At 36.5% G+C, this 22,883-nt stretch overlaps 1 protein-coding gene across 3 annotated transcripts in view; it reads left to right on the top strand.

Moving 5' to 3' along the window:
* Positions 1-697: 697 nt before the first annotated feature.
* NCOA3 (nuclear receptor coactivator 3) overlaps positions 698-22,883 on the top strand; it is a 105,614-nt gene continuing 83,428 nt past the window's right edge. For 2 of the 3 annotated variants that reach the window (XM_031433656.2, XM_031433653.2), the window contains exon 1: positions 698-819. The gene's annotated coding sequence lies outside the window, so the exon portion shown is untranslated. The remainder of the gene's footprint in view (positions 820-22,883) is intronic. The other variant, XM_031433654.2, reaches the window with a different exon arrangement.

The following is a 22,883-nucleotide window of genomic DNA, read 5'->3' as shown; positions in this document are numbered from 1 at the left end:
CGTATCAGGAGACACATAATATTAGTTTGATCCATTACTGGTGATGCTGAGTGATAGTGACTGGCAATTTGATCACTTGATTAAGGTGGTGTCTGTCAGATCACTCCCCTGTAAAGCAAGCTCTTCCCTTTTGTAGGTAACAAGTTCTCCGTGGCATGATACTTCGGGACAGAATATATAGTGAATATACTATTGTCCCAAGAGCCTTTTATCCAGTGACTTTAGCATATAATATACAGCCCCGTGGCTTCTGACCTTGTGTCTCAGTTTGCTCATTTGAATGATGAAGCTAATAGTGGTCCTTACTGGTCCCTAAGGGATGCTCGTTTTGAGGATCCATATTCGGCACACAATAAACGCTCCATAAATGTTAGATATTACTAGACGAAAACAAATATGAGAAAATTAAGGGAAAGGCTAGGGTTGCATTCCAGTTCCCTAGCCCTGGCCGCAGCTCCCAGGTGGTAAGTGAGCCAAAGCGTCCTTAAGGTCCACACCGCCACGCCCTCGCGCCGCGGAAGCCTGACTGGGCGGGGCCACCCCGCGCCCAGGCCGCGCAAGGCCCCCTGGGACCGGTAGTGCTGGGCGTGGCCACGGGACTACATATCCCGGCGGCCCCCGCGCCGCGTCTCTAGCCGCTGCCGCTTCACCCCTCCACAGCGACAGCGGCGGCCACGGCGGCTGAGTCGGTGGCGGCGGCGGCGGCGGCGGCGGCGGCGGCGGCGGCGACGGCGACGGCTGCGGGCTGAGTGCTGAGTGCTGAGCGCTGAGCGGCTAGTTTCCGATTTAAAGCTGCTGCGAGGAAAATGGCGGCGGGCGGTGAGTGGAGATAAAGGAAGAGCGGCGGCGGGCGAGGTGGTGGAGTGCGAGGCGGAGGGAAAGGGCGAATTCCCCGGGCTGCCGCGAGCCGGCGGCTTCGGCTCTGGGAGGCGCTGAGGGGCGCGCCGAGCAGGGGACGCGCGGAGATAGTTTCGGGGTGTCGGGGCCGCGCGGCTTCCCTGCAGCCTTGGGGCGGCCCGTGGCAGGAGGAGGGGAGTCGAGGCTGGGTGGCAGCGTGTGTGGGGGTGCGAAGGGGTCGCCACGGGGAGGGGTCACCCCAAGGAGTTTGGGGGGACCGCGGGGCTCCACTTTCCTCTCCTGTCCCTAAAGTTTTATCCTTCCCCTGCCTCAGGGCTGCTTTTGAAAGCTCCCCTCAACCCCCTCTTCCCGCTGCCTCGGCTTCTCGCAGTTACTCGGAAGAATTAAAGGGCGGGGGAAGCCGCGCAGACCTCCACCGACCGCCCACCCCAGCCTCCACGTCCAACTCAGAATCGGGTTGGATTTTGTTGCTGTGTTGCCTCCTGCACTTGGGGCATTTTTAATATTTTAACGCTAATTATCTGCGGAATTTCCATTTTGGGCACGGGCAGGTTCTCAGCAGTTTTTCTCAGTAAAAAGGCATTTTGCTACCTCTTGTGTGAAGGCTGGGAGATGGCAAATGGAAGTTGGTGGATTAAATTTGGGGTTTGGCTGTCTTTATTATTACTTTTTTCCCCACCTCCATTTCTAATCTTAATGCATTGATCAATTTGTGATGATTTAAATTGTTGGTCTTGCACATGCCTTAAAAGAAGAAAAAAAAATCCATGAGTTGTTGGAGGACTTAGTTTGCTTCCTAAGGCAGTTTGAGGACACTTAGGGTGGAAAAGTTAACCAAAAGAGCAGTTGTGAGAGGGAGAGAGCATCGTCTCGAAGTCTCACTAGCAGTTCAGGCTTCCCCAATGGAAAGACGGGAAAGGTATGAAATTTTCTCGAAGTCGAAACTTTTTTCCCCTCTCCCGAATGTGGAAACTTCCTTTTTGCAGTTTTAGCAGCGCTTCAAAGCCAGCCTGTTTTTGTTATTAAACCTCTACCGTAAAGAAACAGGAAGGCCAGTACCAGCTGACTAGCTGCAGTGGTTTTAAATGGAGTTGAATGAGATGAGTGAGAGTGGTAGTAATATTCAGTGAGATTGCTCACCTCCTTGATTCCAAACGCCTGGTCTCGAATCCACCTAATTGGTCCCTGGCTGCAGGAAAGCTTCAGTATTTGTTGCAGCAGGTTGTTTAGAGGATGATGGGGAGGGGCGTGGGGAGGCTTGTGAGTGCTTTATAAACCAGAATGTTAAATGGAAATCTGTTTGTGAAATGTTTGTTCTTGGAAAAAAAGTAAAATTATTGCTTGTTTATTTAGAATAGGTTATACCCAGTATGACTGGTGTAGGCACCACTTGGAAGGTACAAAAACATTGAAAAGTGAGTCTCTCCTACTCTAAACCCTCCAATTTCCATTCCTAGGAGGCAAAGACTGTTACTGGTTTCTAGAGTATTGTTGGTTTTCGGAATAATTGTTTTAAGAATTTCAATTTGAAACACACCCCTGTTGGAAAAGCAGGGAAAGAAAATGAACGGAAGAAAGGGACAATGTGGTGGGAGTACTGTTTTCTTTTTACTGCCTTAAACAATTGTTGATGGTTATTAGAAAACCTCTTCCAAACTTACTGTTTATATTGCCTTATCTACTAACACCCTTAAAGAAATAATCTGTGGGGCTTCAGGGTGAAGAACCCTGCCGGGGTTCATTGTTTGTATGTAAGATGAAGCCTCAGTTTGTAACATGTAAAATGATATTGAACACTATGCTTCTGTCACTGGAGGTTACTTCAGGTTCTGCATTTAAATAAGCTGTAATCTAGATTGCCTGTGATCCTAAATTATAGGGGTGTTTTATGTATCGATGGAAATGACTTAGTTGTCTAATCAGCATTAAAAAAAAAAAAAAGATAAGCCAGCTTCTGGTATACAGAAGTACGTTTTAGACATGAGGATTATGGACTAAGTCGGAGACTGTAATGTTTCTAGAGCAGTTATAGGAAATAGTTCTACCATAAAATACTCTTTAACTACAGAGGCTTTGAAAATGCATAACAGCCCCAGAATAATTAACAGGATTTCTGTTTTTTAAAGTTTTAGAATGGTGGTTTTAAATCTACCAACACTAACAGTTCATTTAAAAATTCAGTGATATTCGAGATAGAGGATTAGGGAATATTAAATATATTTTGAAAGTGAGTATACTGTGTGTTTTTCCCTCTATAGAAATTATTTCTATACCTCGCCCCCCCCCCCAACAAATAAATTAGAATTTGTTCAGTAATGAGTGAGTGTTCTGTTGGACCCTGGACCCTTTTTCTAGGAGACATGTAAATAAAAATAGTTCTTGAAATGATTACTTACTAATGCCTTCTCAATTGATAATTTGAAATAAACTTTCTATGCCAGGGATATAGTCAAGATAAAATTTTTTCTTTTAAATTCAGTCTTTTGTGCTTTTAGCAGTATGATTCTAGAATAATTCCTTTTAACTTGAAGACTAGTAAGTTTTTGAGAAGACTTTCAAAAGAATGACTTAAAAATATTTTAGTTTGGACAATAGGGTGAGATAAGAAACCCCAGTTGCTATTGTCCTATCCCTAATTGGTGTTAAATAAATGGCTTTAGGGTTCTTTTTGCATTTTTTTTTAGATTATATAATTTCAAGTTTTGGCCAGAGGATGTAGACTGCTTTTGAAAACTTAATTTGTCACAAGTTTAGAATGAAATGAATATAGCCTCCAGTGACTGTCTACACAGCCAAACAACCACAATTTAACACTCTTCAAATGCTACCTAAGACTAGAAAAACAAGAGTTGTTGATGATGATTGAAGAGGTACTGTAGTTTCTCGCAGGTTAAACCAGGGAATACCTGTCCCAGTTGGTTTGAATTTACTATATACTCTGTGGCATAGAATATTCCTTTTTTGTGTTACTGAGTGGTTAAAGCTCTGGAAGCAAAAAATTAGTATTGGAAATACATGTTAACTTTCCTTTTTCAACACATTAAAGAAATAGGTGAGTGTATGTTTAGATTCTCAGGGATAGCATTGAGATTGAGTGCTGCAGTAAAATGTAGGCATTTTCTCCCATTTTATGAGTGCTTTTTGGGGTGGGGGAGGGGATTACAAAATGAACATTTTACAGTTAAGTTGGAGGAGGGACTCTATTGTAATGAGGTTTATTTCTTCACTTTGTTAATACTTGCTCGGAAATTCACTTGGCTGTTTGGTTTTCTGACAGGGTTTCTGGGAGATTATTTTTGGGTTAAGGCTGCAATTTATCCGGAGTCTAATGTTATTTTCAGTCCCCTAACAAATGATGGGATTGACTCGAATTTAATCACCTTTTCCTTTCCTACCTTCTGGTGGAAAGTTGTTAAATGAACAGGAAAATGGCCAGAAGATACACAGCAGGAGTTGAAAGGAAGACCTGCAGTGTCTAGAAGGCTGATTTATCCACAAACTGGATAATCTTCTTAGACTCCATACTGCCAGTTCCCAGCTTTGTCAGCATTAACTCAGTTTGGTAGGTTTTGTGGCCTAGGTCAGTTTACTGCAGGGGCGTGGGGGGACGGGGGTTTGTAATAAAGGTTTATTTAACTAACTGTGTAGTAAACTTTGTGGCCCAGAGGCAAAGGAAGGAAGTCTGACCTAATTGGCAGAGACAATTTACCTATTTCAAAGAATATTCTAAGAGCAAATGGACTAGTCTTTTCTATTTGTCCTTTTCCCTATTTTTCATTAGGAACATTTGTGTCCTATTTTGTTTTCTGTTAATATTTTTTGTTGATATGCTAGGAAAGAGTGTGACTTTGCTGTTCACCTATGAAGGTATTCTTCTGAAATGTTTAATTTCTTTGGTTAGAGACTATGAGTGAGGGTTATGAAACTTCACCTTTTGGAAGATTACTAAAATTTAACTGTTCATCATCCTTATAATGATGAGGAGACAATATTGGCCTGGGTATAACATAGCAGTGGATAATCTACTGCTCCCTGGGGCTTTGCTTTCGGTAGCAATGGCAGCTGAGTAGGAGTGGTAGGTGGATAGATGGGAAAGGACTGCACAAGTCAGCATAATCCTCAATTAGGATAAGCCTCATGGTTAATTGAATGTTGAGTGTACAGGTTAAATCCCATTATAACAAACTCCAGGGGACTAGCTAAATTATTTTGTTGTACTGGGATTGAGCTTTATTGAATATTGTTTGAAATAAATTGATCTTTTTGTTTTTGTTAGAGATGTTCGAAAAATTTTTATTGGTGAAAACTATTGTAACAGTTGGACAAATTGTTACTCACGAACCTTCATTTTTAATGCTTTTGCCTTTAAAGGAAAGAACCCGTGGTGAGCTGGGCAGGTAACTTACACTCCCTCACCCCAAACCCCCAGTGTCTCTGTCTAGAGTAGCTCCATTAGTTTATCTCAACAACCAAGTAAATTTATTAGTAAGCACTGCTGCCACCATCAAAGTGTGGTCAGAGGAAATGGGAAATTTCCCGGGTTTCCAGGTGACTGCTGCTGGTAATTTCTTTCTGCCCCTGACAGATTTTTAAATAAATGAATATACTTCATTTTAGTGAACCATTTTGTCAACAATAATAAAAGTAGCCCTTTTCTATTCAGCCAAATGTAGTTTGAGACCTTTAGATCTCTAAATGGTATTGTTAAAGTGATGATAATATTGTAATAAGATACCTTCCATATAAAAAAGGAATTTTTCAGAAATAGGGTTAATATACATAGGAGAAAAATACTATTTTTATGCTTGGCCAGAAATATACTTTTTCTTTCTGTCCTGTACTTTTTAATTGATGTTTGTCACACTTCAGGCATTTATATCCTACCTTCATATCTAAGACTAGCATTTTTAGTTTGCTTAGAGAGTTTTGATTGGGTGCAACAAGACATTTTTGAAGTCATTCTTTTAAATAGATATTCCACGAAGGAGGGAAGATCTGAAAGAGGGAATTTCAAAGCAACCCAAGCAGTGTTTTGAAAGTTCTCAAGTCTTAAGAATAATGACTGACCAGTAGGCAGGAAGCCTGCAGTTGTATTGTGGCATTGTTCCTCCATCTTATGCATTTGAGAACTTGAGTACAAAAGAGGAGAAAGCCTGGGGAAGGGGAAGAAAGGGTTTTAACACACAAAAAGGGGTGGGGGTTGGGGGGTGATTTTAAGAGTAAATATTCTTAGATTTCACTTAAATAAAAGAGCAAAAACCAAATTATTTTTACTTTGAGAGGAAATGTTTCTCAATCTAACTGTAACTGTTCTAAACTGACATTTTTATAAATGAGAGTTAATTGTTATTGGTGGAAAGGGCAGTGTGATCACATGCTCAGTTTTAAAACCGAACTTTAATGATCAAAAACCTACATACTTTCCCCCTTTGTTACCTGAGCAATATCATTTGTTTGCTTGTTATTTTGAAAAGAATAGTACCGGTGAAGATTGAGAATAATTTGCAAGTTTGTACTCTGAGATTGCAAATCAATCTCTAGGTCTGTTTTTAAATTTATAAAAGGGGTGGAGTATATGATCTTCCAAGTTTCCTTGTATTAGAAAATTCTATAAATTTAAAGCATCACATAGATATATAGAGTTGGCCTTTTTATTTAAAAATTTTTGGTCAAATATTAAACGGATTGAGCTCTTCTTACCAGATAATGATGTGAAGATGCAGGTTTCTGTGCTGACTCATGAGATTGGGGACTGGATGACTTTGAAATCCTGACTTCACCCTAGTATTGTATGCTACCAGTGGCAAAATGTGTGTGTGTGGGCTGAGGCTGAGGTGGGGAGGGTGGGAGAGAGAATTTTCAACCTGTTTCTTCTGGTGTAAGAAAATGTAGTCATATTTTCCTTACTCTCAGTAAAGCTGTCATCAGTGAAATGGATTATTGAATTTAAGTCACTCTGTAGAGTAGCTATATCAGCTTGATTTTGTTTTTAGATGGGAATTTGGCAACTTTATTTGAAAATGTTTTAAAGATCACCCAATTTTCTCCTAACCAAATTAGTCTACACACTCTCTGCTCCATCCAAGCTCATCTCCATCCTCTTCTACCTGCCTGGTGGTGGTTGTGTTTTATGATGGTACTTTCATCCCATCCAAGAGAGTTGGCTCCATTGCTGTCAGGCTGCATCAAGAAAAATCTAACTTCATCAGTGGGAAAAATAACTCCACATATGTTGCATCCATTGGAGGGTCAGTATCTTTTTGTATAATAACAGGACTGTTACTGTATTAAGTTTTAAAAATAATTTCGTCAGGAATCAGTAACATGAATTCAGGAAGCTACTTTCAGAGTGCATAACTACATCTAAAATGTGGAAACCTTAGGTTATGGATACCAAGTTAGGCAAACCTGAAATCATGAACCTGCACAGTAACCTTCAGTTTCCCCCTCTTTTAACCCATAGTACAAAATAGCTCCCACCTGTGACTTCTTAAACTGAATTCATACCACCATTCTCTTAGCTATGAGGCCTTGAGCTTCAGTCATCTTTAATTGGCTACCGTTTGGCTACTGCCCACTCCCCCATAAATACACATACTTAATCAGTGTTTATTAAGCTTGTACTGTTTGAGACACTTTGAGAGTTAAAAAGGTTTTGACCTCCCAAGTGCATACAATCAATCAGGTACTCATATCACTTCAGTACAAGGTAATTTGTTTTGCCTACAAAGATCTTGCAGAAATTCAGAGGAAGGGGGCTACCTCTGACCGGGCGATCAGAATGTAAGACTTTGAAGCCTGACTATGATTTTAATACGGAGAGAGCACAGTTCATGTTGGTGGGAAATCATTAGCAAGAGTGCAGAGATAAGACAGTTCAAGACTTTATTTAAATATTCAGTCATCGTAAAGTGAGTTATGGCATTGAATAAACTGGTTTTGTTTTTGCAGAATGCTCTTAATACATTTTTTAAAAAAATATTTTCATTCCAATTTCTAAAACTAGACCAGGCCCTTTATTTCTAGTTGCTATTATAGCTTTCAACTAGTCTCTACTCTTTGCCTTCTTTTGCTGGTTTAAACTTATTAAACATTTTGGTAACATTTTTTTGCTTTGAAATCTGTGGGGTACAATCCAAATTCCTTAACCTAATATTCAGTTCTTATTGCAGTCTTTTTTTAAATCTTTCCCACTTTTGTTGTCCTTTGCTTTAGTCCTGCTAATTTTTTTCTGCCTCTTCTCCTTTGCTACCTAGTCTAAGGTCCAACTCAGATCCTGTCTCATTTAAGTACATTTCCCAGACCACCACAACTGAAAATATAATTATTATTTCCTGATATGAATCTTAATTATCTCCTTCCATGCATTGGAGTCAGTATTTATTGATTGGTAGGATGGATTCAGTTAAACTGTCTATTGTGAGGTAGGAACCATTCCTTTTAAAAGCTTTTAAAATCATCTTTTCAAGTATACTTGCTTTCGGTTCACCCAAATACTTGGGTTTGAAAGTGAAAGTTTCTAGAGTTCGACTCTCAAGACACTTTTTATAAGTGGAAATTGAAATAAAATTAGAGTCCTAAGGATTTACTTGGGACCTATATCTCCCTCATAGAGCTATCCTGATAAATCGTGTCTGGGCCTTAGTATCCTACGTTCTTATTTTCCGATTTCCCTAGGACTAGGCAGTCCTGTGAGTTGCTCAAACGTTTTTATTTAGTCCCACTGGTCTTCAAAGAATTGTGCTAAGCATTGTAGTCATTTAAAATCCCTTTGTGATCTAGGAGTTTATAATGAAAGATGAGTAATAGAAAAAACATAGTTGCAGCAACATAAATAAGTGGTTCAGAGGAAGAAAAGGTCATTTTCAGCTGGGATTGTTAGGGAAACTTCATGGAGGAGATGGAGTAGATCTAAAGGGGACTAATTGCTGCTTCTAATCTTGCCCACATCTAGTATTTTGTAGTGCTTACTTACAATAAAAAACTGTAATGTTTTAAAAAATCCATTTAAAAAAGGTATACGTGGAAAAGTAAAAGTAAGTCTCCTGGTACCCTTAGGTCTTTGGTCATTGTAGTTAACCTGTGCCCCTCAAGGCCACTAACTGTTAGAAGATAGTCAGTACATCTGATTATGGATGTTTCTTTAGTTTTTTCCTATTCTTTCCTCACTCTTTATTTTTAATTAGCAAATGGGAGTATAGTGGGTTCCCACTATTTTCATTTAACAAAAGAACTTGGAGAGCCTTCTATGCCTCGTATTTTAAAAGGCTGTATAATATTCCAATGTACAAATGGATTTGAGGTAACTTATCTAACGAGTTCCTCATTGCTATTTCCAATCTTGTATTATTTTGAATGATGTGAACTATATTTAGATCTGTGTGCTGTATGATTGTATTTTACTACAAAAATCTGGAAAGTAAAATTTCTGACTCGAACAAAATGTACGTTTAAAACTTTCATAGCTCTTTCTCAGTTACCTCCAAAGAGGTTATAATATAACCTTATAAACTTATGCTCTCACCTGTTGTCCATGAGAGTGCTGTTTCTCCTATTTAATTTGTCTTTTAAAAGCTTATCTCTTCATGTTGTTTGCCTGAAGGCATGAAGTCTTGTGTTGTTCATTGTTTAAGAGTTTGAAACTAAACTCCTTTCCATGGAGTTCCCATAGCTTTTCACAATGTGACTCTTACCTACATTTCCAGCATCATCTCCTTTTTCTGTCTATGCATCTTACACTTTAGTTGCTGTTGTCTCCTTTGTTCTGCCTTCCCTCTCTTGCCCAAATAAAATTCTCTTCCCTGTGTTCTGATTCATTTCTTAGACATAAAAGATGAAACCCACCATTTATTGAGTGCCTGTGTGCCTGGACATTGTGTCCTTACTTTACATGATCTCATTTAGTAGTCTGAGTTTTGAAGTAGAGTTCCCCTTTTTTATTCTTCAAATGAAGTCATACACAAAACCCTATTCAAAGTAGAAAAGGCGAGTTTTTAAGAATTTATTTTCTAAGTTGAAATTTAAACTGTTTATCAGTTACAAAGGCAGTGAAAATGAGACTTGCTGAGTATAAAATATGAAACTGGGTTATGAAGAACTATTATGGACCTAAATCCATCTCTGCCTCGAGTTTATTTCTGTATTAAAAAAAAAAAATCCCAGCTCATACATAGATATAGTTGCAGATGGTTTCAGTTCAGAAGTATTTTTTGAAATATATAACAGGTGCACATGGGATAAATTCAAAAGGTACCAAAGCATATAGTGGAAAGTAAGGCACCCTTCCTCAAATGTCTCCCAGCCACTTCCTTATCTCCTGCCCAGAGGCAACTTGCCATTGCTGCTCTAGTCTAGGCATGTAAATGCATATACTTAAAAGCTTTTAAGTTTAATGAATTTCTCCCACATTTTGGGGTAAATTTTATGTTGAAGTGTAAGATATGTTCAGAAACCTGCACAAGTGTGCAGTCTGATAAATTTTCATAAAATGAACACATCTGTGTAACTGGTACTCAGAAGCCCTATTCTGGACTTTGTATACTTTTTAAACGATCTTGGAGAGGTTTTGTATCTGTAGCTACTAGGTTCTAATGGTTACACAGTAGTCTACTGTATGGGTATATCATAATTTATTCAGTTTCATATTACTGTGAACAAAGCTGTAAGTGAATATCCTCATACATATTTCTTTGTTCCTGTGTTATAAATATAATAACATTTCTGGATGAAGAATGCTAGAATATGAATTTAAAATTTTTATAGATATTACAACTTACTCCCTGTAGAGGTTGTATCAATTTACAAATCCACCAGCAGTGTATGAAGTGCCTTTCCCCCTCATCTCTGAGAAGTATTTTGTGGTATCACTGTTTTTATTTGAGAAATTTGAAGTCTTTTTCATGTGTTTCTTCTAGTGCTTTTTGGTTTCTTTTTCTTCTTGAACATAAAACATAAACTATAAAAATTAAACTGTAAAAATAAAAAAAGTTACCATGTTAGACTGGTAGCATAGATTAATGAGATTGTAGACTATAGTATGTTGTAGCTGTATATTTTCCTTTTAGTATGTTTAAAGATATTTAAGACGTAGCTGGCGTTTAAAAGCATTGAGTATGCTTTAAAAAATTATTTTTAGGAAACTACTCTATTGAGGTATAATTGACTTATATAAAATTGAACCATGTTAAGTGTGCAGTTTGAGTTTTGACCAGTGTAAACGGTTGTTTTACTACCACCACAATCAAGATACAGAACATTTCACCACCCCAGAAAGTTCTTGCCCGGTTGCGTTCAGTCTTCTGGGTTTTGTATTCAGTCATCCACTGTTGTGCTTTCTGTCACTATGGTTGGCTTTTTTTTTTGAAATTAAAAAATTTTTTTATTTCATGGGGGAGGTAGTTAGGTTTTTATTTCAATGGAGGTACTGGGGATTGAACCAGGATCTTGTGCATGCGGAGCACATGCTCTACCAGTAAGCTATACCCTCCCCCACTTAGAATTGGCTTTTTTCCTTACTCCCCACCTCTCAGCTTTATAGAGGTGTAATTGACAATCAGTTGCATATATTTAAATTGTACAGTTTGAGTTTGACATATGTCTGACTGTGAATCCATCACAATTCCAATAATGGAAGTATCTCTTACCTCCAAAATCCAAAATTGATACCTCCTATGTCTCTTTGTAGTCCATCCCTCCCCCATCTTCAGGCAGTTACTGATCTGATATGTCACAAAAGATTAGCTTATATTTTTGAGAACCTTTTATAAATGGGATTATACATACAGTATGTACTTTTTTGTGAGGAGCGGCTGACTTCTTTCACTTAGTTGTTTTGAGATTTATTTCCTATTTTTGCATATATTAATAGTTTCACTTTTTATTGTTTAGTACTATTGTGCCGAATAGGTCTATCAGTTTATCTGTTCACCTGTTGATGAGTATGTGGGTTGTGTCCAGTTTTTGGTTATCAAAACAATAGAGCTTCTCTGACATTTGTGTTAAGCACCTCTGTGTGAGCAAATACTTTTCTTTTGAGTAAATATCCAGAAATGGAATGGCTGGGATATATGCTAAGTGTATGTGTAACATTGAAAAATTTTAAGAAAAGACCACCTGTTTCTCAACATAGGTGTACCATTATATATTTCTCCCAGCAGTGTATGGTAGTTTTGGTTATTTCACATGTTCACTAACATTTCGTATGATCAGTCATTTTAATGTTAGTTAGCCATTCTGGTGGGTATATAGTGGTATCTCATTGTGGCTTTAATTTGAGTTTTCCTAATGACTGATGATGTTGAATTTAATCTTCATGTGCTTATTTACCATTGTTATATCTTTCTGATGAGGTTCCTGTTCATATCTTTTACCCATTTTTTTAAATAGCTTTTTTGAGGGAGTAGTTAGCTTTATTTATTTATTTTTAATAGAGGTCCTGGGGATTGAACCCAGAACCTCACGCATGCCAAGTGTGTACTCTACTACTGAGCACCCTCTACCCCTCTTGCTTTACCTGTTTTTTAGTTAGGTTTATAAGATGTAAGACCTCTTTGTGTATTCTAGATACAAAGCCTTTTTTGGATTTAATGTTTTAAAAGTATTTACTTTGAGTCCGTGGCCTGCATTTTAATTTTCATAAGTGTTTTTGGAAGAGCAAAAGTTTTTAATGTTACTGGAATTGAATTTATTGAGTTTTATGTTGCATTTAAGAAATCTTTGCCAAAGATTTTTCTTTTTTTCTGGAAGTTTTATTGTTTTGGCTCTTAAATTTAGTTCTATGACCTCTTTAAGTTAATTGTTATATATGGTATGAGGTAAAGGTTGAGATTCATATTGGTCTATGGCTATTGAATTTTTCCAGCACCATTTGTTGAAAAGATATACATTCTCCGTTGAGTTGACGTGACACCTTTGTTGAAAATCAAATAACCAAATAAGTGTAGGTCAAGTTTTGGAGTCTCTTCTGTTCCATTGATGTATATATCAGTCTGTTTCTACCCAGCCTTGAAATCAGATAGGGAAAATCCTCTTACATTTTTTTTTCCCCAAATTATTTTGGTTATTCTAGTCCTTTGCATTTCCATGTAATTGTTAGAATCATCTCGTCGATTTCTGCAAAACGTTTGTTGTGATATTATTTTTCATTTTTTATTGAAATATAGTTGATTTACAGTCTTGTGATTTCAATTCTGATTACATTATATCAGTTGAACAATTTGGGAAAAATTGATTTCTTAAAAATACTGTCTTATGTTCCATGAACACATCATATATCTATCTATTTGGGTTTTCTTTAATTTGTCTTAATAGTGTTGTGTAGTTTTCATTGCACAGATCTTATAAAAGTTTTTGTCAAATTCATCACTAAACTTTACATTCTTATATGTGATTGTAAATAGTACTTAAAATTTCAGTTTTCAATAATTTGTTGTTAGTATGTATAAATACAGTTGGTTTTTTGTATATTCCCCTGTACCTTGTCACCTTGCCAAACTCACTTGATTTAGTAGCTTTTAGGTAGTTTGTTTAGGATTGTGTACATAGGTGATAATGTTTGTGAATAAAGATAGTTTTATTTCTTCCTTTCCAATCAGTATGCCTTTTCTCTTTTTTGCTTTATTATGGTTAATGTTTCTAATATAGCATAGGGCTTTTGATTGTGGTTGCACTGAATCATTTAATCAATTTGATCGGTTTGGAGAGGTGTATATCTTTGCCTTGTTCTCAATCTTAGGTAAGTATTCCATCTTTCACCGTTAAGTAAGATGTTGGTTGTAGTTGTGCTGATTTGCTTTATTTATTTAATTATTATTTTTTTTTGGGGGGGGGGATCGAGTTTACTTACTTTTAGAGAAGATACTGGGAATTGAACCCAGCACCATGTAAAACATGCACTCTACCACTTGAGCTATACTCTCCCCCCTGATTAGCTTTGTATCAGTATAGCTCCCCTCCTATCCCCCATCCTTTTGCTATTGAGTTTTAAGACATTTATTTGTTTGATGTCTTTAATGTATATTCTGGATAAACATCTTTTTATCAGATGGATTTTGTAGATACTTTCTCCCAGTCCTTGGCACAGATGTTTATTGGTAATCAGTGATGTCTTTGTATTAATGTTCGAGTTTTTGGTCGTAGGTATATTTTGGGGATAACATGTTTTAAAGCTTGAGCAACAGTTATACAAACATGTATTATAGATTTCATTCTTTAATTCATATAAATGCAAAGAAACTGAAATTATTAACCTGGACCATATCAGTTCTTAAACATAGTAAATTATTTTCCACTGTATTTAACTACTAGGTCATTTTTCATTTTTAAATAGTCTGGAACTTGATCTTTTTTATCTCTTTAATAATAGAACAATAAGTCCTTGTTTCTTTTCTCATTTATTATTACAAATTAAGATGAAAACATCAAATATTTCGGTCTGGTGTAATCCTAATGAATCGTCCTAATGAAGACCTATGTAAAAACTCTGCATTTTATCTGTGAGGTTTGTCACTGTTCTCTCTTTCACCTTTACTGAAAAACCCAGTCTTCATGGCTTACCTCTCTTAGCATGGAATGTATGCCTTTTTCACCAGGCTGTATTATATGGTCTTGTCTTTTCATGGTTTTTATGTTTAACTGTTCTGTTGGTTGTATTAGCTTTTGAATGCCTCCACTATAAGCTAATGAGAAAATACCAGCTTCACAGTGTGCTATTTGTCACATTTAATATTTATATTAAATTATTGTAACCTTAAATCACCTAAGTACCTTCCTGGACACTTTTTTTTTTTACATGAATAGAGTGACACTCACTTCAGTTTACTTACCAGTCCCTTCACCCTAATTTCAAGAGATATATTTTAATTCTTTTCTGTCTGATTTATTCTTTCTGGAATTTTGGAACATTTTGCAATTTACATTTAAGAAGGCTAGTTTAAAAAAACCAGTGGAAATTTCCAGCTTTAAAAAAAATCCAACTACTGGTCTAATAACTGCTTTGTAGGAAGAAAGAAATATGAAAAAGAACCGCAGACGTTCTGGATGTCAGCCTGTGAAATTTTCCACTATTTCCCATAATAACATGCAGGCATGCTTATACTGCTGGATTCAGTGCGACTGCAGTTGCGCTCAGAGTGGAATTTGAAGCTACTCTATCAATGATAGAATGGCATCTGGCCAGCTTTTAGAGAGCAGTGCATAAGATCGCACATCTCAAGTACTGTATATTTGTTTCATCTCTGCTTGAATAGTGTGGCCATAACACTGAACTGGCCAAGTTATTTAAAAATCTTGATTCCCAAATTTCTGTTAGTTGTAAGTGATTTGATTTTTAAATTTTCAGTAGATTTATTACACCTGAGAATATAGATATATAAAATCATTCCTTTAGTCACAATGCTGTGTAAATTTTTATTTTATTACATTTTGTACTATACTGAAGAACGCTCAGAAAATTAAAACAGTTTTAAAAAGGTATGCAGGAGCTCAGCATAAATTTGGTGTGATTCAGGAAACATTTTAGACCTATTAATTTTTTTAGGTGTATTTCAGACCTATTAATCTTTCAAAGAGCTAATAGACTTTATATTAAAATTGATAATTGTGTTTTTATTTGGCTGTTTCAAATTTAAAGGCAAACAGTATTGTACCGTTTTCCTATTGAGAGAAGTCCAGGTTGCCCAGTTCTGAATACTGGCAGAGCAGAATGATGAAGAGTAGATTACAAATATTGTAGGGTAATTACCTACTTCTGCCTTGTTTCATCTCTTTCATGGCAAATGCCTAACAGTGGTATTAAGGAATTAAATTGAAAAATTCAAATTTTGTGAATTAACCTTTTAAACTCATGCATTTCTGCAGTGGGGAATTTGAGCATTCAAGTGATAACAACAGATGAGCATATGTATCTTTGTGTGTTTTAACACTTGTAAGTCATTTAACATTTTGGAAGTAAAGGCATATAATGTGTATCTTTTTCAGGACTGTGAGGTCTTAGATTTGAACAACAGAGTGGTGACATAGCAGTGGCCTCCGCCCCTTTCCTGTGTCCTCTCCTCCCCGCCCCCATACGGTCTCATCTCTGACCTCTCCTGCATCTGTAACTCTTCTCCCGGCCTCTTCATACACTTCCTCTTCTCAGCCCTCATTCTTTCTCCAACTGTGTTATCTCTTGCCTCTCAGCCTAAGTTTTCTTCTGGCCCATAGCCTTTTCTTTCCTTGTCAACTTTCTATCCTTCAAGTCTCTCGCTTTTTCTAGTTGCTCACTGTTAACCGAGTCTCTTCTTTGGAAGGATTCTTTGCTTCGTTTCTCTGCTCTTGTCAGGTTGGTTTTCTTTTAGTCTTTGACCCCTCAAACATGCATATTCTCACACTCTCCCAAATGTTTTCTCATTTCTGCCTCCATGTTTTAATTTATCCTGCAGAGATTTGAGTGCTGGCCATGTGTCAAGCTTTTCTCTAGATGTTAGGAATACACCAGTAACCAGAATGGCTATGAAGAAAAAAAGCTGCATAAGGGGACTGGCAACTAGTGTGTGTGTGTGTGTTGTGGGGTTTACATTTTTGATGGATAGTTGTAACCTCTGAGAAAGTAACAGAGCCAAGAGTCCAGGAAGTGAGCCTTGTGAATATTTTGAGGGAGTAGGAAGCATTGTGTGTGGAGGGAACAGCCATTGCAAAGGCCCTTTGGTAGGAACATTTTAAGTGTATTTGAAGAATAGCAAGGTGGCCAGTATGCTGGAGCACAGTGAAGAAAGGAGTAAGTAGTAAGAGAAGGAATCTGAGAGGTGACAGTGGGATCTTGTAGGTGATTGTAATGTCTTCACCCTTTATTTTGAGCAAAGTTGGGGAACCACTGCATGTTTTTTAATTTTGGTATTCCAAAAAGATCTTGTGATCATTGTTTTTTTCCACCCTCCAATTAAAGCATTTTATTTTTTAAAATTACAAGAGTAATTCATATTTATGTGGAAAATACAGAAAAATACAAAGGAGAAAATAAAGAAGTCAAAGGGCAAATAAAGATAAACCTCATCACCCATTATTAAAGATTTTTGGTGTCCATCTTCCCATTTGCTTTTCTTTGTGCTTGTACACACAACACACAGACACACACAGACCTGCCTCCTGAACTGTAGGGTTTTAGCAGAGAGCAAATAAACTGAATTAGGCTTTACAGAGATCCCTCCAACTGCTTTGTAGCCTAGAAGAAGGCAAGAGGTAGGGAGACCTATTAGAAGGCTATTACAGTAATCCAGGTACGAGATGGTGTGGCAGTGGAGGTGATAAGAAGTGACTGGATTCTGTATATATTTTGAAGGGAGAGCCTACAGAATTTTGCGATGGATTCAGCGTTGGGGGATGGTGGAATGGGGTAGGGCCTGGTGAGAGAGGAGGAGGGAAGAATCATGGGTGACTCAAAAGTTTCTGGCTTAAGCAACTAGAAACCTTTGGTTTCATTTTTCTTTCTCGTCAAACTACCCATCCAAGGTTCAATTCTGGCTCTTTTATTATGTGTTTTTCCTGTTCATTTGAACTCGTGATTATTTCTTTCACCAAACTTTTAGTCTGCTCTGCCCAGCTTGGCACTTGGGACACAGCACAAGACGCTGGATATAACATGTTGTTTCACTAGTAGTAGTCTTCCTAACTAGGTAGTAAGCATCCTTTTACTGGATTGCGCTTAATTTATGAATCTGCTCTGGGACTAATGATTTTCTGAGTACATTGTGGGTATTTAGTAAATGTTAATTGTACATTTCTCAGTCTTAGAGCAAGGTATCAGAAAATCTTAAATGTCTACTTTAGCCTTTATTTTGGTATACTGGCGTCTTTTGAGAATGAATTGTTTTGGATGGTTACTTTACTCAGTTACTTTAAGTCTAAAAAACCATTACTTTTTATTTCCTTAGAATGTTGTGTATTTTCTTGAATTCAGTGGTATGAAGACTTTTTGGGGGCAGCGTGGGTAATTAGGATTTTATTTATTTATTTTTAGTGGAAGTACTGAGGATTGAACCCAGGACCTTGTGCATGCTGGCACACACTCTACCACTGAGCTGTACTCTCTCCCAAGACTATTTTTTTTAATATTCGATTTATTTATTATTGTATTATATATATATTTTTTATTTTGGCAGTGGGTTGGGGAGGAGATAATTAGGTTTGTTTATTTTTGGAGGAGGTACTGGGAATTGAACCCAGGACCTTGAGCATGCACTCTACCACTTGAGCTTTACCCTCCCCACTCCAAGACTTATTTTTTAAATAATGAATATTTTTTTTTGCTCACTTGATACTTGTAAAGCTTTCTTGGAGATAGACAAATGGGTGAGAAATGTCCCTGCCCAGGAAGGAGCTTATGCTTTGGTGCTGACAACGTAACGTATATACCCATGTATTCCTCCTTTATGAACATAACATTGTACTATGATTGAATGCAAAACAATTTGTTACAGTGCCTTTCGCATTTTGAAGATTTAGGGGTTCTTTATTAAATGATGCTAGACTTCTGTGCTTTGGGTTCTTATTTTTAAAAATACTTTTTCAGACTTATGCCTAGCTGTTGGTACTTGATGATGTCAAGTGTGCTTGCCACTCCCCCTTTTACTTTTGCATGAAATGTTTCGAAGCCTTCATTTATATCAGTATTCTTTTTTCTATCCAAGAGAGTCTGACATTTAAATCTTTAACTACAAGCTTTGGAAAAATTAATGTTGACACATAATGTAGGATGATTTTTAAAAAATATAATTTGCTTGCAAAATGATTTGCTGACACAAATGATGACTTTTTAAAAATACAGTTTGCCTTGTCTCCTGAGTTGTGTTTCACACGTAACCAAAATGATTATTTCTCTCTTTCAGATGAATCTAATGTATGTATTATTTTCAGAACCCAGAGACGGTATGTCCTCTTTTCTTTTTTTCAAGCTTTCAGCATCTGTTTGGGCTGTTTTACTTTTTCCCAAACTTTTACTTTTTTTTTTTAAATTGAAGTATAGTCAGTTTACAATGTTGTATCAATTTCCAAACCTTTACCTGAAGCAGATAAAGCTTGGATGAACTGCTTGGCTTCCAGGACTTAATTTTGTGTTTTTTGGTAAGATTTTTCTCTAGGTAGTGTTGCCTGGCAAGTACTGTGTTTTGGGGTCTTTCTGTTAACTCCTGTGATTTTTGGCTTTTTCTTCTTGTACCATGGCAAGTCTGTTAAGAGCATAAACTCTGTGAGGGCTGGGAGTTATTATTATTATTTTTTTTTTGTTTACTGCTATATCTTGAGTGCCTAGAATGGTGGCAGGCACATAGTAGGTACTCAGATATTAGTTGAATAAACTCAGATTAGCAGTAGCAACATTTGCTATTTATTGAGTGTATACTATATGCCGAAGTGCTAGGCACTTTGAATGGCTTAGGTGGTATTTACATCTTACTGCTGAATGAGCTGCTTCCTGTCCATGTGTTAGAATATGAATGGGTGTGAGAGAGGAAGAACAGCTGCCAGCTGTTAGAAAATTTAATAAAGTTTAAGGTGCCATCCATTATTACAACCAATGATTTTATCTCCCACTAGGTAAGAAAAATGTAAAACTGCCAGTTAAACTATGGGATACCATCAACAGCATGACCATTTTGATTTCAAAGATGTAAAAAACACGAAGAAAAAAGCACTAAGAGTTTCTATTATGAATCAACTATACCTCAAAAAAAGGTGAAAAAAATCTGAGAATCTCTGTAATAAATACCAGTAGTTTTACATAACCTCTCTCGTTTAATTATCATTAAAGCCTTCTGTAGGCAGGCATCATTATCCTCATTTTAGAGATGAAGAAATTGAAGTTTATAGGTTAAGTTCATAGATTCTCAAGCTAGAGGATACAGATTGAGACCATGCCTTTTTTGTCTTTTTTTCTTTTTAAAACCACCCCACGCTGCTTCAGGAGTCAGAGAAACAAAATAGTATATTGGCTTATCAACTCTGGCTTGAAGATTCTTGATTTGGCCTGGCTTTAAACGTTTTCTTAATGCAACTGATTTTTCTCTTTTTGTTTTAAGTCAACAAATACCTTTGTATTTACTATGTGCCAACTGCTTTGTATTTTTATGTGTATACAAAACAATATAAGGCCTTATCTTTTTCTCTCAAGGAATTTGCAGTCTATTTGGGGAGATGAGAAATAAACATGAAAGTCAGATAACTAGAGAAGATTTAAATAACATTTCAGAGAATAATGAAAGAGGTTTAACAAGGTAGTGCAGGATTAATTGCTAAATAAATTGTACAAATAATTGCTTTTGGAGTTCTGAGGAAGGAGATACCGCTTGAGGCTGGAGTAATCCAGGGAAGGATTTAAATGAATTCTTGGGAGATGGTTTCAGTTAGTGAGATTTACTTACTTTAAAATCATGTTAATATTTGTTACAAGTGGAATTGCAAACTGTTGAACATGAACTTTGGTACATTGTTTTTTCTTTATGTATGAGAGCAGTGGAGCTACCTGCAGTAGAAAAGGTTTCTGTATTTTTGAAACAGGATCTCTTAGCCAAAAGACACATTTGTTTCATAGCAAACAAGGAATAGTTCATTATGTTTCAGGAGGGATATGATTGGCAATGTTTCCGACTACATTCCTGAATCAGACACAGAACTCAGCATTGGATTTTAAAGTGTGTCACTTGTTTTACAGACCAGTTAAAAGCAAAGCAGTAAAGTCTTGGAAAGCAAGAGAATTGCATTTTGGACCTTGTTGGATAATCTTTAGCATTTTATTTAACCTTCTGAGTTAGATCACATCTAAAGTTCTTCCTCTAATTTTTTGAGAATTTTTTTCTTACTTTTTAAAAAGTTGGTCAATACATGTAGATGGCTAATAAAATCCAGTATCTACAGAAGGCTATAAAGTGAGGGTTCTGTCTACTTTTTTATTTTCTAGTTCCTTTCTCAGAGGCAATCACTGCTACCATTTTCTTTTGTGTATATTTACAAACATATCTTTGTGTCTTTATATATTGACTCCTGCATTTATAAGCACAATTTGTAGTATATTAAAAACATTGTTTTGCATCTTATTGCATTTAACATTGTATTTTGAAAATGGTTTCATATCAGTGCATGCAGATCTAATTCTTTTTTCTAGCAGATTGTCATTTTGTTAATATATTATAATTTGTTTCATCAGTTTATCACTAATGGACACAGTTTCCAGTATATTGCCATGTAACAATAGAGTGCTGGAGTGAATTTTCTTGTGTGCATTTTATTGTAGTTTATATTTGCATCTCTAATATAGGGAATGAGAGTGAACATTCTCCCCTACCTCCCAAATGTTTAAAGGGCATTTATATTTTCTTATTCTATAAATTCTTTTTATTGTCCACTTTTCTTTTGGGTTATTGGTGTTTTTCTTCCTGATTATTTTCATGTAATAAAATAAATTTCATATATTTAAAAAAGGCATTTGCCTTCGAAAAATACCTTGTTGCAAATACTTATTGTCTTTTAAAATAGTAATGGAATTGTACTTTTTTGGGGGGATAAATGTTGCTTAATTTTGCATTAAAATGCCCTCTTTTCCAGTATTTTTGATTAAGTTCTTTGTAGTTCATCTTGTACATTATACAAGATGAAGTTATGATTTTTAATATACATTTTGTATGTAGTATACATGATATGTTTAAAATTTTTTATTGTGGTAAAATACACATAACATAAAATTTACCATTTTGTGTACAATTCAGTGGCATTAAGTACATTCGCAGTGTTGTATGACCATCATCACTATGCCTTTCCAGAACTTTTTCATTATCCCAAGTAGACCTAATGAGTTTTTAGGTAGCAGTTTCAATTTATGACTCAATACTGCTTCAAATATTTAAAAGGATACTTGTGCACTCTTGTCAACCCAGAAACACAGAACTGTCTCCTTGCTTGAAGGAGAGAATTTGAGAAAGAGACAGAGCTCTCATTGGGTAAAAGTCTCTTGTAGTTTGAAGATTCTTTTCTGATTCTTATCTCCAATTTAGGTTGTCCTTTTCTTGATCCACTTTAAGCAAAACTGCTTCTTATGCTTTACATTTTGGAAAATTTCAAACATAAAAATGTAAGATAGTATATTGATCCCCATATACTCATTACTCAGGTTGACCAGCAGTTTATGGCCAATCTTACCTGTATCTCCATTTACTCCCTTCCCCAACATTAGTATGAAGTAAATATCAGGCATCCTATGATATCCTTAAGTATCTCTAAAAGGTTAACAACTTCCTTTCCAAAAAAAAAAAAAAAAGCACGACCACAATTCCATTATTACATCTAGAAAAATTACAGTAATTCCTTTAGTAACACCAAACACATAGCCACTATTCAGTTTTCCAGTTCTCTGTCTTGCTTCTCCTTTAAAAAAAAAAAAAGTTTGAATCAGATCCAAACAAGATTCACACATTGCAGTTGGTTATGTATCTTAAGTGCTTACTCCTCCATCTCTTTTTGCTCCTTTGAATTTTTTTTTCCTGTAGAATTTCTTATTGCCTAGATTTTGCTGAGTATATCCTTTGATGTTGTTTAAATTGCTCTTCTGTATTTTTTTTTATAAATTGGAAGTTGGCTCTTAAGTTTTGATCAGATTACGCTTCAGTTATTTTTGGCAAATGCATTAGTTGTCTATTGCTGTGTAACAAATAGTCCTAAAATTTAGCAGCTTAAAACAGCATTTATTATTTTCCACAGTTTCTGAAGATTAGCAGTCCGGGAGTGGCTTAGCTGGGTGGGTCTGGTATAAGGTCTCTCACTGCTTGCAGTGAAACTGTCATCCAGGGCTGCAGTCTGCAGGTTTACCAGGGCTAGAAGAGCTGTTTTTTTTTTTTGTTTTTTTGTTTTTTTTTTTTAAATGAAGTGCTGCTTTCAAGATGGCTCACTCCCATGACTGTTGTAGGAGGTCTCAGTTTTTTGTGTGAGTGTCCTAAAGGCGCTCTACCAGAGCAAGTGATCAGGGAGAGAGGAAGATAGGGTTGAAGAAGCTGCAATGCTTTTTA

The sequence above is a fragment of the Camelus dromedarius genome, chromosome 18 (genome assembly GCF_036321535.1).
Source record: "Camelus dromedarius isolate mCamDro1 chromosome 18, mCamDro1.pat, whole genome shotgun sequence".
NCBI classification, from domain to species: domain Eukaryota; kingdom Metazoa; phylum Chordata; class Mammalia; order Artiodactyla; family Camelidae; genus Camelus; species Camelus dromedarius.
This window is presented reverse-complemented; position numbering and strand designations above follow the sequence as displayed.